Below are 19412 nucleotides of genomic sequence, written 5' to 3'. Positions count from 1 at the left end.
CTCGGGAGGAGCCCTCCAGTACTCGCCAGAGCGGGTGTCCCATTTCGTCATGGTCTGCTGCATGCTCCACAAATTGGCCATCATGAGGGCCAAACTCTTGCCAGCAGGGATTGCGGGTCCACCTCAGGAGGAGGACGAGCCAGAGGAAGATGAGGAGGAGGATGAGGAGGAAAAGGACGAGGAGGAGGAGGAACAGGAGGGAGGGAGGAGTCAGCGAGACAATCGGACTTCTGGATGGGCTGTCCGTGATCGGTTCATCAGACTGATTCACATAAATGAAACCCCAGATCCCCATAGCGCACCACATCCTCATCAGACAATCTCTGTCTCATGGCATATCACAGTGTCCTCCTGGGCGCAAATGTGAAATGAGAGAGACCACAAAATATTCCAATGACAATTAATAAATTTATCTGTAAACATATCACACCTATCACATGAATTCTAATAAATGATGCCACTTGTTCCTGCCATAGTTGAATAGCTGTCATTGTGTGCAAGGTGTGAGATGTGGGTGTGAGTGTTGCTGGGCAGAGATTGTTGGTGGGTGAGTTAGTGCTGGGGGTCTGGTGCTTTGGGCAGTGTGTGAAGCTTGTAGTACAGATGGTTGTATGTAGCATTTGTTGAAGCATTCACGAACCCTGACCACCCAAATGAGGTCATTAAATTTCTTCCTGCACTGTGTGGGGGTACTGGGGACCACAGTGCTGCCCGAGACATGCTGCGCGACCTCCCTCCACATAGCGTGGAAGACTTGCGGTGAGGGCTTCCTGCCACTTTTTGGGTAGCCTTCCGTCTGTCCACAGCGAAAACCAATGCTTTCAAAGCTTCAGTGGAGAATCTGTGGGCTCTCTCCCTGGGAGGTGGACCTGCAATGAGCACACCTGGTTCAGTCCTCCAGCTCCTTCTGCTTCTTCTTGTGGAGGCATCTGCACAGCCAGCAAAGCTGAGAATGAGGTGCTGCAGCATCAAGGAACCTCCCCTTTAAATAGTGAAAAAAGCCTGTGGCAATGATGAGTTGCGATTAGACTGCACCTGATATTGGTCCACCCTTTATGTCTAACACCAATGAGCTTGGGGAGACCAAACGCAGATTGGGTGACCGCTTTGCGGAACACCTCCGTTCAGTCCATAAGGGTGACCCCGAGCTTCCGGTCGCCTGTCATTTTAATTCACCACTCCATTCCCACTCAGACCTCACCGTCCTTGGCCTTTTGCATTGTTCCACGGAAGCTCAACGTAAACTCGAGGAACAGCACCTCATCTTCTGATTAGGCACTTTGCAGGCTTCCGGACTCAATATCGAGTTCAACAATTTCAGATCATAACCTCGGCCCCTATTACATTTTTACTTATATTTTTCTGCCACCCCTTTGTTTTGGATCTTCCCTTCCCCCCCCCCGCTTTCCTTTTTTTTCTCTCTCCCACACGGCAGCTGTCTCTCATCCTGCCAGTACACTTCACACCTAATCTTGCCGTCTTTTGTCTCCACTGTCCTATTACCATCTCGTCTGGTTTTGAATGCCTCTTAATGTCTCTTTTACATCTTTTACTTCTTTTGTTCTATCGCAGCCCTGCCTTCGATCTATTTTATTTCCTTTCCAGTTTGAAAAAGGGTTAGACCCGAAACGTCACTCTAATTTCTCTCCACGGATGTTGCCTGGCCTGCTGAGTTTTTCCAGCATTTTCTGTTGTTATTACCAATGAGCTTATGTTTTAAGACTTAATTTAGGACTCCAATCATTTTATTGAGCAGTGAGCACAAATTTTTCATGCAGTCTAAAGCATTTGCACCTGGTGCTGATTCTCCAAAATTTCTACTGACACCACCCATTCCTTGGCTATAATGAATTTCTAGCCCATTATCTGGTCTCATGTGGCAATGTCCTAACAGCGCTAGGTGTAAAGGAATTTCTCCTAACCTTCCCATTCACTCTCTTAGCGATAATTTAAAATTGATAACGCCTTATTGGCTTCTGAACCAAAAGAAATAGAGTGAATAGAGAAATACTAGCAAAACCCTTCATAATTTTAAGAACCTCTATTAAATCTCCTCTTGTCTTTTCTTTTCTCCCGTGGCAATAGTCCCAGTTACTCAAACTTCTTCTCGTAACTTTAGTTACGCATCTCCAACATGATGCTGGTGAGTCTATGCTGTGTAATCTCTATGGCTTTAATGTGCTTTCTCTAATAGGGTGCCCAAAATAGCGCACATTATTATTGATGTGAGCTGTGATTTTTTCTGTAGGTTTTGTTCTGTGTGACAACCTTGTAAAACAATATGAAAATGGTCTTCACTGGCAAAGAATGGACTGACATTTGAGAGTTTGTTGCTGTTGTACTGTTTTTAGTTGCAAGTAAACTTTCTGTCGTGGTGCTTTTTGGATTCACTCTGTGACATCACGGGTACAGTAGCATCGTGGTTATGTTACTGGATTAGCAATCCGGAGGCCTAGACTAATGATCCGGTGATATGAGTACAATTTCCACCACGACAGCTGGGGAATTTAAATTCAATTAATTCAATGAATCTGGAATTAAAAAGTGGTGACCATGAAACTGCTGGATTGTTGCAAAAGCCCATCTGGTTCACTAATGTCCTTCAGAGAAGGAAATCTGCCACCCTTACCCGGTCTGGCCGAAATGTGACTCCAGACCCACGGCAACTACCCTCTGAAATGGCCCAGCAAGCCACTCAAGTTGTATTGAAGAAGGCAGCTCACCATCACCTTCTCAAGGGATGGCCAATAAATGCTGGTCTTGCCAGTGACGTCCACATCCTGTGAATTAATTAAAATTAAAATTATATTGTTTTTGCTTTAGCTCTTAAGTTTTGACGAGTGCTTTTTCCCCTCTCTCCACCCCTGGGCACTTTGCCTGGGGTCTCAGTCAAGGTTGAGAGGAAAGTTTATCAGATGCACATAGTTTGGGAAGGGAAATGTTGGTGAGGCTTAACTTGGCAGTGGCCATCAAAGATCTTTATTTACCCCCATCCCCTGGGAGATGTGGGAGATGGCATTGAACCTTTCGGCCACGCATCCCATTCAGTACAGACTGCCGATCAGTGGCGTTATGTCCGCCTGCAGGGAGGAGATTGTCCCTTTGCAGCGAATAGGTTGGCCCTCCTTTGCTGAACTTGTTTCAGGAGCATTTCCGAAAAAGGAGAGTTCATGTAGCGAAATCTTCTGTGTTCCGTGATTTCCTCCAAGAAGTTCCAGTTCATTTCATCACAAGCTGCTCATCTTTAAATCGAGGTGTCAGCCGGAGCTCAGAGGATAAACATAGAAACATAGAAGATAGGAGCAGGAGTAGGCCATTCGGCCCCTCGAGCCTGCTCCGCCATTTAATGAGATTTTGGCTGATCATCCAAATTCAGTACCCTGTCCCTGCCTTCTCCCCACATCCCTTGATCCCTTTAGCCTTAAGAAATATATCTAACTCCTTCTTGAATATATTTAATAAGTTGGCCTCAACGGCCTTCTCTGGTAGAGAATTCCACAGGTTCACCACTCTCTGGGTGAAGAAATTCCTCCTCATCTCTGTCCTAAATGGCTTACCCCTTATCCTTAGACTGTGACCCCTGGTTCTGGACTCCCCCGCCATCGGGAACCTCCTTCCTGCCTCTAGTCTGTCTAGTCCTGTTAGAATTTTATAAGTTTCAATGAGATCCCCTCTCATTCTTCTAAACTCCAGCGAGTATAAGCCCAATCGACCCAATCTCTCCTCTTACGTCATTCCTGCCATCCCAGGTATCAGCCTGGTGAATCTTCGCTGCACTCCCTCCATGGCAAGAACATCCTTCCTCAGATAAGGCGACCAAAAGAGCGAGGGAGGTAAGGAATTCCAACAAATTGACGTCTTGGAGAAGAATGCTGCAATACGGGCCTTCATCTTGGTTTTTTGAAGAGATTAGAACTAAAAGAAAAAGTCAAGATAGCGAATACCTACTGGAACTTGAAGAGAGAGGCCTCATCACACATCTCCCCTCAGCCTTGATAACCGATGGAGAAATGCTCGGAAGAACTGTGACATACGGAATGGATTCTATTGCATCTTGACCGAACAGTAATGAATAGAGGAGACGGAATGTACCTTTTACTATTTACTGAGTAAATGGGTGGACATTACAGCACATTGTCTGCATGGCAGAAACCGAAACTGAAAGTGAAAGACAAAGTAAAACCGAGCCCCCCAGCACCCCGTTCAGGTAACACCCGGGAACTGGGACAAACTTAATTGAAGCAAAACTCAAAACACAACACTCCTTTCCCCCAGATAAAACCCCTTAGTCCTCCAGGCATCTGGGACGGAATCTAACCCGACTTGAGCGCCGCTGGACAGGCATAGTCGGGGTGCCACTGCTAGCCGCAGGAAAACCTTCCTCCGTGGCTGATGACTCTGTGACACTTTCTGTCAATGTGGCTTCCGTCGTTGTTGCAGGAAGCAGGCCGTCACTGCCTGGCAGAGGTGGCGGAGACAATGGCCTAGCCTGTGACGTCTCTGTTACTCTCACCGGAGTACGACCCCGTAGCTGGTCTACGTGGCGTCTGTGTAGCTGGCCATCAGGTGTACGGACGCTGTACGACAGGGGACCCGTGGCCTGCTCCACCACGGCAGGCATCCATTTGTCTCCTCCTGCATAGCAACGGGCAAACACAGTCCCTGACGGCTCGAACTGCCTGGCGGTGCCCTGGTGCTTCTTAGCCAGCTCTTCTTGCTTTGTGTGCATCTCATCCCTGTAGTCCGGGTGTAGCCGGTCCAGTGCAGTCGCCAGCCGGCGACCCATCAGCATCTCGGCAGGACTCTTCCCCGTTGCTGAGTTTGGTGTGGTATGCTGTGATAACAGAAACCTGGCCAATCTGGTTTGCCAGTCTCCCACTGATATCCTCACCAGTGCCTCTTTTGTGGTTTGCACCATCCTCTCTGCCTGCCCGTTAGAGGAGGGGTGATAGGGCGCTGTGGTCACGTGGCGGATCCAATTTCTGCCTGCAAAAGCCTTGAACTCCGCTGACATGAAGGCTGCTCCATTGTCCGAAACCAACACGTCGGGGACCCCATGTGTGGCAAACAGCAAACGCAACACGTTGATCACTGCACTGGATGTTATGGAGCTCATGATAGCCACCTCCAGCCATTTCGAATGAGAATCCACCACTATCAAAAAGACCTTCCCCTGAAATGGCCCTGCAAAGTCAATGTGGAGTCTTGACCATTTACGAGTGGTCCACTCCCAGGGGTGAAGGGGACCCTTGGATGGGCTATGGCGAGTCAGCTGACATGTCTCACAGCTCTTTACCACCTTCTCCACGCCTCGGTCCAACCCCGGCCACCAGACGTAGCTTCTCGCCAACGCCTTCATGTGCACAATCCCAGGGTGTGAGTCATGCAGTATTTTCAGCACCTCCTCTCTTGCGGCGGCAGGAACCACCACACGGCTTCCCCAGAGCACGCAGTTCTTGTGTGCAGACATTTCATGGCGCCTCTGAACGAAGGGCTTGAAATGCTCCTCCTGGACCTCGGAGGGCCAGCCATGCAGCAGCCAGCATAGCACCCGTGATAAGACTGGATCTTTCTGTGTGAGGCTGCCAATCTGCTGGGCATGGAGTGGGGCCTCCGGAACCTCCTCCAGTAGCAGCACCTCCAGGGGTGGTGGCGTCTCAGCCATCGGCCGGTTCAAAGGCAAGCGACTCAGAGCATCAGCATTAGCCAGCATCTTCCCAGGCCTGTAGCAAAGTTCATAACTGTAGGCCCCCAACATCAGACTCCACCGAAGCATACGCGGTGATATGATCTGGGGCATGGGCTTGGAGTGATGCAGGAGCCCCAAGAGTGGCTTGTGGTCTGTGTAGATGACGAACTGTCTCCCTAACAGGTACTGGCTGAACTTCTTTACCCCAAACATGATGACTAGGGCCTCCTTGTCAATCTGGGCGTAATTACGTTCTGTTGTTGAGAGTGTTCTTGAGGCAAAACTGATAGGCGTTTCTCGGCTATCTGGCTCTATGTGACCCAACAGAGCTCCCAGCCCGTATGGTGAGGCATCACACACCAACACCAATGGCTTGTTTTCATCATAGTGTGCCAGAACCTTATCTGCTTGTAGCAGTTCCTTTGCCTGTCTGTAGGCTGTTTCATGAGCTGAGGTCCAGTTCCACACTGTTGCTTGGTCTAACAGCCTGTGCAGTGGCTCTAAGATTGTGGCTTTGCCCTTGAGAAAACAACTGTAGAAGTTTAACAGTCCGAGGAATGCCTGCAGTTCGGTCTTGTTCTTGGGGGTGGGAGCGCTCCTGATAGCCTCCACCTTCTCCGTAGTCGGATGCACACCGTCTTTGTCCACTCGGAATCCCAAGAACTCCACCCCATTGGCAGCGAACACACATTTCTCCTTCTGAAGGCGTAGTCCTACCTCAGCCAGCCGGCGTAGTACTTCCTGCAGCCGCTCATCATGGGCTTCCTGTGTCTTGCCTGTAATCAGTATGTTATCCAAGTAAGGCTGAACTCCCGGAACACCAGCCAACAGGGTGTCCATGAACCTCTGAAAGATTGCCACAGCCGTAGACACCCCAAATTGCAGCCTTGTGGCTCGGAAAAGTCCTCTGTGGGTGTTGATTGTCAACAGCTCGGCTGACTCTTCATCCAGGACCAGTTGCTGGTATGCTTGCTTGAGATCCAGCTTGGTGAACAGAGTGCCTCCAGCCAGTGTTGAAAACAGCTCTGTAACTGTTGGTAAGGGATACACATCTGGTAACACAGCAGTATTAACCGTACATCTGTAATCTCCACAGATTTGCAGGCCCCCATCCTTCTTTGCAATGGGCACGATAGGGGTGGCCCAACGGGAGTTCTTCACTGGCAAGAGAACCCCTTGGTTCACCAGCTTATCCAGGGCCTCATCCACCTTCTTGCGCAACGCAAAAGGAACTGGTCGCGCCTTGAAGAACTTAGGCGCTACCCCTGGGCCCACTTCGATTGAGACTGGCGGTCCCTGACAGGCCCCGAACTCACCAAAAACCTCTTCATAGTTCTCCAACATAGGCATTATGGGCTGTCGCTGTACCGTGTGTACTCCTGTCACTTCAAAACCGAGGGGCTCAAACCAATCTCTGCCCAGCATGCTTGTGCCCTGCCCCGCCACCACATAAAGTGGAAGTGTGTCCTTGACTGCCTGATACTTAACTTCCACATGAATCATACCCAGCACCTGGAGTTGAGCTTGGGACCACTGCCATAGCACGCCACTGACCTGAGCCATCGCCGGGGGTTCACTTGGCCACAGCCTATTGTAAGTCTCTTCACTTATCAACTAACACGCTGAGCCTGAATCCACCTCCATGCAGAATGGTGCCCCATTCATGATCACATTTGCCATGTATCCCCACCGTCTGTGGGGTAGCTGCTCAGCTTCCGTGGTATACACTGTGTACTCATCGTTGTCCTCCAGTGTCAGGGTGTGTGTCTGTGATGCTTGTGTTGGCTCTGCTGCAGCAGCCTGAGCTTTCTTCATGCAGACACGAGCTATGTGCCCTCTTTTCTTACAGAAATGACATACCGCTGACACAAATTTGCATTTAGTAGAACCATGGAGAGTCCCACAGCGGAAACATTTTCTTCCTGTCTCTTTAGTTGCCTCCATGTCTCTCGCAGCAGCAGCTGCGTGTGTGGTCTTGTGCACCTCCTCGGCGGCCTGAGATGGTGCTGCCTCTGTACAGAGCATACGTGTGTTCATCGATGCAGCCTCTGCTGCTAAAGCCTTCTCCTCGGCCAGTCGGAACGTCAGGGCCTTCTCCGCTAACAGCTGTCTCTGCAATGCCGAGTCCAGCACTCCACACACAACCCGATCACGGAGCATATTGTCTAACTGGTCACCAAAATTGCAATGTAATGAGCGTTTCCTCAACTCAGCAATGTAACTTGAAATAGATTGTCCAGGCTGTTGTTTACAATTGTGAAAATGGAAACGCTGCACAATCTCTGAGGGTTTTGGGTTAAAATGTTTCTGCAGCTTCTCAATCAAATCAGCATAATCCACCTCACTAGGTTTACGAGGAGCCACCAATGAATGCAGGACGGAGTAAGCAGCAGCTCCGCATACACTTAGCAACACTGAGCGCTTCTTCTCTTCTTTGTCATTATTATTGGCCTCAAAGAAACACCCCAGTCTTTCTGTGTATTCCTCCCGTGAACTGTCCTTATCCCCAGAGAACTCTTCAATACTTCCCAAGGTCGTCATAGTTTTAATGTGCACTGTCCCTTTAAGATCCACGGACTTTTTTCTTTTTAAAAAAAAAATTATTTTTCTCCTCCGGCCAGAGTTACGGTAGCTACACTCACAGTAGTTGCCTGGCCCGCACAATACTCTGTCCGCCGTCTACATCGCAGCTAGCCAACTATCAAAATGCCGTTGATGTTGCTAGCTGAGTGGCCCACTCGTCGCAATTTCCAATATCACGGCTGTAGGTTCGCATGTCTATCTCCGTCCTTCTAGAGAGTTCAACAGCCGCCTCGTCGCCAGTATTGCATCTTGACCGAACAGTAATGAATAGAGGAGACGGAATGTACCTTTTACTATTTACTGAGTAAATGGGTGGACATTACAGCACATTGTCTGCATGGCAGAACCCGAAACTGAAAGTGAAAGACAAAGTAAAACCGAGCCCCCCAGCACCCCCTTCAGGTAACACCCAGGAACTGGGACAAACTTAATTGAAGCAAAACTCAAAACACAACAGATTCCTTATAGAGGACCCCGCAGTACAACATGAAGGACGCAAACAGTGGACAACCATCAACCTCCTCAGAACCGGTCACGGTCGATGCTGCCATCTTCTCCATAGATGGAAGATTAAAGCAGTCGCATCATGCGAATGTGGAGCTCCTAATCAGACCCTGGAGCACATCATCGAACTCTGTCTTCAGAGGAAATTCGCAGGCCGCCGGAAACTTTGGCCTGGATATCTGACTTAGATATTGATATTTGATTTGTTTTTTATGCTACTACCATATGAAAGAAGAAGAGAATCGTACATACATGCCGCTGTACTTTAGAATGGCATCTCAGTCACAGCCTGTTATTATAGGAGTTGTGTAAAATTCAAGCTTCAAATGGATAAACCAAATATGGCTTAATCTGAGTCACCTTGTGTTATCCGTAGTTGGAATGGGAACGAAGACTGTACAAAAGAGTAGTAGTCCTTTCTGTGCTCATCTAAAAAGACCGGCAATGTATGAAAATTGACTGCGCCAGGGAGAAGCCTATCTTCCATTTGGATTTACCTCACTTGCACATCTGAATATCATCAACCGAAGGTGGGCAGGCAATGGGAGATTGCTGGGCAAAAAAAAAGAAAGACTTGCATTTATATAGTGCCTTTCATGACCACTGGACATCCCAGAGCGCTTTACAGCCAATGAAGTACCTTTTTGAAGTATTGCCACTGTTGTAATGTAGGAAACGCGGCAACCAGTTTACACACAGCAAGCTCCCACAAACAGCAATGTGATAAATGACTAGATAACCTTTTTTTAACTGATGTTGATTGAGCTTTAAGTATTGGACTGGACACCGGGAAGCCCCTCAGGAGAATGAAGGGCTGAGGGATGGAAGGAAGTTGAAGTTCTTAAAAAGCATCTGATTGAACATAAGAACATAAGAACATAAGAAATAGGAGCAGGAGTAGGCCAATCGGCCCCTCGAGCCTGCTCCGCCATTCAATAAGATCATGGCTGATCTGATCCTAACCGCCAATCTACTATCACAGAACCATCTCCTGAATCTAACAGAATTAGACACATGAAATAGGAGCAGGATCAGGCTACACGGCCCCTGGGCCCGCTCCGCTACCCACAGGGCCATGACCGATCCGAACCTAGACTCATGTCCAAATTCCTGCCCGCTCCCCATAACCCTTTATTCCCTTTACTTCTAGGAAACTGTCTATTTCTGTTTTAAATTGATGTAATGATGTGGCTTCTACAGCTTTTTGGGGCAGCATATTCCATGGACCTACCACCCTCTGAGTGAAGTAGTTCCTCCTCATCTCAGTTTTGAAAGAGCAGCCCCTTATTCTAAGACTATGCCCCCTGGTTCTAGTTTCACCCATCATCGGCAACATCCTCACCGCATCCACCCGATCCAACCCCTTCACAATCTTATATGTTTCAATAAGATCGCCTCTCATTCTTCTGAACTCCAATGAGTAGAGTCCCAAACTACTCAACCTCTCCTCATATGTCCATCCCCTCATCCCCGGGATTAACCGAGTGAACCTTCTTTGTACTGACTCGAGAGCAAGTATGTCTTTTCTTAAGTATGGACACAAAAACTGTATGCAGTATTCCAGGTGCGGTCTCACCAATACCTTGTACAACTGAAGCAATACCTCCCTATTTTTATATTCTATCCCCCTAGCAATGAAAGCCAACATTCCATTGGCCTTCTTAATCACTTGCTGCACCTGCATACTAACCTTTTGAGTTTCGTGCACCAGGACCCCCAGATCCCTTTGTACTTCAGTACTTTCCAGTTTCTTGCCATTAAGATAATAACTTGCTCTACGATTTTTCCTGCCAAAGTGCATAACCTCACACTTTCCAGTATTGTATTGCATCTGCCAAATCTCTGCCCACTTACTTAGCCTGTCTATGTCCCCTTGCAGGTTTTTTATGTCCTCCTCACTCACTACTTTCCCTCTCATCTTAGTATCATCTGCAAACTTTGATATGTTACACTCGGTCCCCTCCTCCAAATCGTTAATATAGATTGTAAAGAGTTGGGGACCCAGCACTGACCCCTGCGGAACACCACTAGTTACTGATTGCCAGTCCGAGAATGAATCATTTATCCCAACTCTCTGCCTTCTGTTAGATAGCCAATCCTCTATCCATGCCAGAATATTACCCCCAATCCCGTGACTTTTTATCTTAAGCAATAATCTTTTGTGTGGCACCTTGTCAAATGCCTTTTGGAAGTCTAAATACACTACGTCCACTGGTTCCCCTTTATCCACCCTATATGTTACTTCCTCAAAGAACTCCAGCAAATTTGTCAAACATGACTTCCCCTTCATAAAACTATGCTGACTTTGTCCTATTAAATTATGATTATCTAAATGTCCTGTTACTGTCTCCTTAATAATGGACTCCAAAATTTTACCTACCACAGATGTTAGGCTAACTGGTTTATAGTTTCCAGCCTTCTGTCTACTGCCCTTTTTAAATAAGGGCGTTACATTAGCAGTTTCCCAGTCTGCCGGGACCTTTGCTGAGTCCAGGGAGTTTTGGAAAATTATTACCAATGCATCCACAATCCCTACCGCCACTTCCCTCAAGACCCTAGGATGTAAGCCATCAGGTCCAGGTGATTTATCCGCCTTGAGTCCCATTATTTTACCGAGTACCACTTCCTTAGTGATTTTGATTGTGTTTAGCTCCTCCCCCCCTATAGCCCCCTGTTTGTCCAGTGTTGGGATATTCTTGTCTTCTACAGTAAAGACTGATACAAAATATTCATTCAGTGTCTTTGCCATCTCCATATTTCCCACCATTAATTTCCCGGTCTCATCCTCTAAGGGACAAACATTTACTTTATCCACCCTTTTTCTTTTTATATAACTATAAAAACTCTTACTATCTGTTTTTATATTTTTTGCTAATTTACTTTCATAATCTATCTTCCCTTTCTTAATCAATCTTTTTGTTATTTTTTGCTGTTAGGAAATTGTTCAATGAGCACTGATTCCAATCCAGTGAGGATGTAGGCAGTAGGAAGAACCGTTTACTACTTCCTGATGACAACACTAGATTCTCTCCTGCACTATGCAAAAAAATAGATTAACTAGCAATGTTAATGTCGCTTTTCCACACCTTGGTGATCATTACTTGCCTTTTGTGTGCACCCAGAGTTAACATTGGCATGACTTTGTACCACTGTGTTGTGGAAAATGGCTCCTGTTGTCAGGGCTCGTGTAGGAGGAACTCCCGACTGTATGTGAGGAGTGTTTTACCTGCCATTTGACAAGGTTGCTGGATAAAAGTGGAAGAAACAATTAATTGGCCGGCGCTGTCACCTCCTCAGCCTAACGAGAACACCAACACAGTGGTTTACACACCCAGGCAAGCAAATACAAAGATACTCAGCCGCAAGCACACGCATCGTCGCTCATGTGCAAGGGCATATCAGCACGCTCATATTCAAGCACAGAGACATACATGCACAGTTCGTCTTATATTATTCTGTTTCCTATCGACTGGCAGCAGAGCCTATTGATTCTTGACAAAACAGTCCCCCAGGGCAATGCACAGCCTCACATAGCCAGCCCCCTGCAACAGATGGCCAGTGTTTAATTAAACAATTTGATCTCATTAGCGACGATCTTAAGCCTTTTTAGAAATGTTTCATCCTAATCCATGTTGTTGTGGTCCTGTGGCACCTCTCTGCTGCATAATAAGCGATCAACACAGAATCTCCACTCTAACATCACAGCAAGAGCTGAAAATATCACACTGGACGATTTCCGTGTTTCATTTGAGTTGCTGAATTATTTCCTGAATGCAAGCCGAAATGTCACAATGATTTTTGCTTTGCAGATGCCCTCTCTTTGGTAGTCTCTGAACCCAGGTAACTGGTGCTGAGTCATTAGAGTAAGCAGATAGAGCTACCTGCTTTTATAAATCTGTGCTGCCCTCTACTACTGAAGACAACGGTAGCGCAAGAGGGCAGCAAAGTCCTGCGGTGCCCCAGCCTGTACACCTCGCGCATGTTCAATGACATGCAGTGTATGCTGCCGTGGGTTGACTGGATTGGGAGGTTCCAACAGGAAGCAACTCCGTGACCAATACATGAAATGGAAGAAAGAATCAAGTTTAAACAAAAATAATAGCATATTTAAAGAAAAATAATAATAAAAATAAAAATATAATGTATCAGTTATAGGAACACAGGACCGGGAGGATGCCATTCAGCCCCTCGAGCATGTTCTGCCATTCAAATAGATCATGGCTGACCTGTATCTTAACTCCATGTACTCGCCTTGGTTCCGTAACCCTTAATATCCTTGCCTAACAAAAATCTATTAATCTCACTTTAGAAATTTTCAACAGTTTTTTTGGGGCGAGAGTTCCAGATTTCCACCACCCTCTTGACATCACCACTAAACGTCCTGGCTCTTTTTTTAAGCTGATGCCCCGCTTGATCTGGACCCCCTCACCAGAAGAAATTGTTTCTCTCTAACTACCCTATAAACTCCTTTAATCATCTTAAACACCTCAAATAGATCACCCCCTTAATCTTCTATGCTCAAAGGAATACAAGCCTGGTCTAGGCAACCTGTCCTCGTAATTTAACCCTTTTAATCCCGATATCATTATTACATAGAATTACATAGAATTCTATGTGTTATAAATATATAAGCAAGTGGGAACTAAGCGACCTTTCACCTCTGGGAGTGGATTCAGATCCGGCCTAGACTAATGGGATAAAAGTCTCCTCTGATTAACGGCTGCGAGGGTCCGAGGTTGGAACGAGTTTGGCCCATCTTAACAACAACAACAACAAGATTAGCAGGCAACATTAATTTGAACCCTAAAACATTTTATAAACATACAAAGTATAAGTGGTTAGCTAAGAAAAAAGTTGGGCCTAGTCAGGACCCAAAGGGTCATCTTCACGTAGAGGCAGAGGACATGGCTAAAGTATTAAATGAGTACTTTTTATCTGTCTTCACAAAGGAAGCGGATGATGTGAAGGTTACCCTAAAAGAGGAGAGGGAAGTTATGGACAGGATAGTGAAGGGGTTAAAAGTTAGATCAGCGGCTTAACTGACTCGCTGGCTGATGTAATAAAGGAGAAGTCAGGCAGAACAAAGACAGTGGGAAAAAGCATATTACACGATGATTGGGGGAGTAAAAGAATCGAGGAGATTCGTACATTGAACAATGAGCCTCCAAGATGTGATTTGCGAAGATGAGTTTAAGCGTACGTAAATTGGATAGAACAATGGCAGATGTGGAAACAGGGCAAATGAGATAAACAAGATGTGTTTTGTGGAGATGTGATTAAGTGTACGTGACTTGGACAATTGATGTGAAGGAAACAAGGGCCCAGTAATTCGGGTCCCAACGCGTGAGTAAGCACCGTGTACACACGCGTGGGACCGATGGAAGTGCCGTTTTTCAGCATGCACAGCGCATGCGCGGGAAACCAGCATTTCCGATCCTCTGAACCAAGGGGTTCAGAGGTCGAACGCGTGCGCGCAGGAGTCTGTGTGTGCGCGCTGAAATTCCTTTTTTTTTACAGGGTTGCCCGTGCGATAAGGCCTCCAGTTTTTACGCGAGAAAAAAGCAGACGTAAGTACTTAGTTTTAAAAGGTAAGTGGTCTATTAATTAAAGTTAGAATTTTTTTTCCACAGGTTTATTATTTTTAAAGATTTTTCAGTAAGGTAACAGAAAAAGGCCGAGCAGCGTCGACGGGGTAAGAGAGAGAGGGTAAAGCGCACAGGGCGCAGCCGGAGTTCAGGACCGAGCGGCGTCAACGAGAGAGGCACACAGGAAAACGCGCAGAGCGCGGCCGGTGTTCAAGGGCTGAGCAGTGTCCACGGGGGGGAAGAAAGGAAAGCGCGGGAGACGCCATGTGAGCTGCAGCGGAGAAGAAGGGAGAGCGCGGGAGACGCCATTTTTGAGCCGCAGCGGAGAAGAAGGGAGAGCTCGGGAGACGCCATTTTGAGCCACAGTGGAGAAGAAGGGAGAGCGCGGGAAGAAAGGAAAGCGCGGGAGACGCCATTTTGAGCCAGCGGAGAAGAAGGGAGAGCGCGGGAGACACCATTTTTAGCCAGTCTAACCACACCCAGGGATGCCGAAGAGTGGCAGTGTCACAGCGTTCGACAATGAAGTCGAAGATTGGGCGACATATATAGAACGCATAGAAGTGTACTGCAAGGCGAATGAAGTGACAGATGCCAGGAAAGCACTGGTATTGTTGAATTCCATGGGTGCAAAAACGTATGGCTTACTGCGAAACCTAGTAACCCCAGAGAAGCCAGTGGAAAAGGATTTTGAAAGCATAGTGGCAATCCTACAGGACCACTTAAACCCCACACCGCTGCTGATAGCAGAAAGATTTAAGTTTCACAAAAGGAACCAGCATAAAGACAAAAGTAATGCTGAGTATCTAATGGAACTATGCAAGCTATCGAAACACTGCCAGTTTGGAACGGGACTAGCAGATACTTTAAGGGACAAGTTTGTGTGTGGGCTTCAAAGTGAAGGAACCCAGAAACGGCTTCTATCAGAAAAGGATCTTAAGCTGGTCAAGGATTTCAGCATGGCAGTATCACACAAAGCAGCCGCACGGGGCGCTGCAGAGATACAACGGAGACCGCAAGAATATGGCACAAATGAAATGTCATATGGAGCAGGGAAGTGCAGGAAGAAATTTAATGACCTCATTCGGGTGGTCAGGGTTTGTGAATGCTTCAACAAATGCTACATACCACCATCTGTATTACAAGCCTCACACACTGCCCAAAGCACCAGACCCCCAGCACTCACTCACCCACCAACAATCTCTGCCCAGCAACACTCACACCCACATCTCACACCTTGCACACAATGACAGCTGTTCAACTATGGCAGGAACAAGTGGCATCATTAATTAGAATTCATGTGATAGGTGTGAAATGTTTAAAGATAAATTTATTAATGGTCTTTGGAATATTTTGTGGTCTCTCTCATTTCACCTTTGTGCCCAGGAGGACACTGTGATATGCCATGAGACAGGGATTGTATGATGAGGATGTGGTGCGCTACGGGGATCTGGGGTTTCATTCATGTGAATCGGAGTCTGATGAACCGGTCACGGACAGCCCATCCAGCAGTCCGATTGTCTCGCTGACTCCTTCCTCCCTCCTGTTCCTCCTCTTCCTCGTCCTTTTCCTCCTCATCCTCCTCCTCATCTTCCTCTGGCTCGTCCTCCTCCTGAGGTGGTCCCGCAATCCCTGCTGGCAAGAGTTTGGCCCTCATGATGGCCAAGTTGTTGAGCATGCAGCAGACCACAACGAAATGGGACACCCGCTCTGGCAAGTACTAGAGGGCTTCTCCCGAGCGATCAAGGCTGTAATGTATGTAATGTATATATACCTTAAGGGAGAGAATGACTTTTTACTGTATACTGTATACTGTAGTATACTGTAGTACCGGCAGTGACCACACCTGTATATAAACCCTGAGTAGTGATCTGGAAAGTTAGTTCGAGAGGAACCCTCATTCAGTAAACACCTGTTGAATCGTTCCCTGCAGTCTGATTATTGTAGGACACAACATTAAGATACACGGACATAACATTGGCGACGATGCAGATTCGAACCTACCTGCAACTCTGCATCACCTCCCAGGGATTCGCTCCTGGAGAACAGTGGAAGGAGGTCGAGTCCAGAAGCACGGGCGTCAACCACGGGCAACCGCCCAGTCATCCAGCGGAGATTTGAGCATCGCAGGGGAGGCTTTCGAGAGCCAGGCTTGGCTTTCCAGTCATGGTGGTCCAGCGAAACGGGCTGGCAACAGGTACTGCGCAGACCCTTCCCGGACAGCGGCGGCTAGAGCCCGACCGAGCGGCACAGAAAAAGGCCGAGCAGCGTCGACGGGGGAGAGAGAGAGGGCAGAGCGCACAGGGCGCAGCCGGTGTTCAGAACCGAGTGGCGTCAATGGGGAGAGAGGCGAGAGAGAGCAGAGCGCAGCCGGTGTTCAAGGGCCGAGCAGCGTCAACGGGGGAGAGAGCCGCAAAGGAAAACGCAAGGCGCTGCCATTGCCATGAGGACCGCAGAGAGCAGCATTGGCAGCAGCGCAGGAGCAGCGCAGGAAACCCACAGGGCATCGCCATTTGCCATGAGGACCGCCGAGAGCGGCGTTGGCAGCAGCGCGGGAGACGCCATTTTAAGCCGCAGCGGGGAAGAAAGGAAAGCGCGGGAGACGCCATTTTAAGCCGCAGCGAGGAAGAAAGGAAAGCGCGGGAGACGCCATTTTAAGCCAGTCTAACAACACCCAAAAATGCCGAAGAGTGGCAGTATCACAGTGTTCGACAATGAAGTCGAAGATTGGACGATATATGTCGAACGCATAGAAGTATACTGCAAGGCGAATGAAGTGCCAGATGACAAGAAAGCGCTGGTATTGTTGAATTCAATGGGTGCAAAAATGTATGGCTTACTACGAAACCTAGTAACCCCAGAGAAGCCAGTAGAAAAGGATTTTGAAAACATAGTGTCAATCCTACAGGACCACTTAAACCCCACACCGCTGCTGATAGCAGAAAGATTTAAGTTTCACAAAAGGAACCAGCATAAAGATGAAAGTAATGCTGAGTATTTAACGGAACTGCGCAAGCTATCGAAACACTGCCAGTTTGGAACGGGACTAGCAGATACTTTAAGGGACAAGTTTGTGTGTGGGCTTCAAAGTGAAGGAACCCAGAAACGGCTTCTATCAGAAAAGGATCTTACGCTGGACAAGGCTTTCAGCATTGCCGTATCACACGAAGCAGCAGCACGGGGCGCTGCAGAGATACAACGGAGACCGCAAGAATATGGCACAAATGAAATGTCATACGGAACAGTGAAGTGCTATCGCTGCGACAGAACAACACACGACCATAATGATTGCTGGTTCAAGGACAAAGTGTGCAGACAGTGTGGAAAAGTAGGACACATAGCAGGAGTCTGCAGGTCAGGAAAGAAAACCAGCAGCAAGAAATCTCCACAGGAGAAGTACAAGAATGTACATAAGGTGACGGACAGTAGTTCAGACGAACAGAAAAGTGATACAGACTCCGGAAGCAAGGAGCTGGGTTGTCTGAAACTACATAATGTGATCAAAACGGAGGATCACCAAAGTAGCTGGGTCACGCTCAAGATAGCAGGAGTCCAAGTGAAAATGCAATTGGACACAGGATCAGCCCTAACAGTCATAAACCGAAGGGACCACAAGCGGCTATTCTCACATATACCCTTGAGAGATACAAAGATTGTCTTGAAGACGTACATGGGGCAAAAAGTCTACCCCAAAGGAAATATAAGGGTGAACTTTATATATAACGGCAAGGAAACACCAAAAATGGACCTATATGTATTGCCAGATGGAGGACCACCACTACTAGGACGTGAATGGATCCGGAAGATACAGCTAGATTGGCATTCGATACAAGCACTGACTGTAGATGCCAAAAAGGATGACGACGTCACACCTGGACGACTGTCAATAATGCTAACTGACAGACAAGAAGTGTTCCAGAAGGGACTCGGAACAATAAAAGGCATAACAGCGATGATCAAAATAGAGGAAAATGCAAGCCTAAAGTTTTTTAAGGCCAGACCGGAACCTTATGCGATCCGCCCAGCCGTAGAAGCAGAGCTGGAAGGTTTGGAACGTTCAGGAGTACTGTCCAAAGTGGACTGGAGCGAGTGGCTACACCCATCGTTCCTGTAATGAAGAGGTCGTTGAGTAATACACCTGCGGAACCAAAGAAGGTTCGCATCTGTGGGGACTTTAAGGTGACAGTGAACCCAATCATGCACACTGTACAATATCTGCTTCCGCGGGTTGAAGATATTTTCGCCTCGCTATCTGGAGGGAAACGCTTCACTAAGATTGATCTGGCCCAGGTGTACCTGCAAATGGAGGTAGAAGAAGCCTCGAAACAGTACCTCATGATCAACACTCATAAAGGTCTCTACCAATACAACCGGCTGGTGTTCGGGGTAGCATCAGCTCCGGCTATTTGGCAAAGGGCAATGGAACAAGTCCTGCAAGGGATTCCAGGGACCCAGTGTTATTTGGACGACATCCTGGTCACGGGCGAAAATGACAGTGATCACCTCGCCAACCTGGAGCAGGTGCTCACTAGATTGAAGGAATATGGGCTCCGAGCTAATCGCCACAAATGCGAGTTTTTCCAGAAGCAGATCTCGTATTGTGGCCACGTTATTGATGAAGAGGAATTACATAAGTCCCCTGAAAAGATTGAGGCAGTAGTCAAGGCTCCAGCACCGGTAAATGTGTCACAACTGAGGTCGTTCCTCGGGCTGGTGAGCTACTACCATAAGTTCTTGCCGAATTTGTCTACAGTACTGCACCAACTGAACACCCTACTGCAAATGGGGGTACCATGGAAGTGGAATGACGAATGTAAACGAGCTTTCCAGAAGTGCAAAGAATTGATCACATCAAAAGAGGTGTTGGCTCATTTCAACCCAGCACTACCAATTCGGTTGGCGTGTGATGCATCACCCTATGGTATTGGAGCGGTGCTGTCGCACAAATTCCCGGACGGCTTGGAGAGGCCAGTAGCCTTTGCGTCTCGGTCACTAACGTCAGCCGAGCGTAACTATGCCCAGACTGACAGGGAGGGCCTCAGCCTAGTGTGGGG

This window comes from Somniosus microcephalus, chromosome 8 (genome assembly GCF_052327205.1).
Source record: "Somniosus microcephalus isolate GS21.2 chromosome 8, FLI_Smic_1.0, whole genome shotgun sequence".
Lineage (NCBI taxonomy): Eukaryota > Metazoa > Chordata > Chondrichthyes > Squaliformes > Somniosidae > Somniosus > Somniosus microcephalus.
This window is presented reverse-complemented; position numbering follows the sequence as displayed.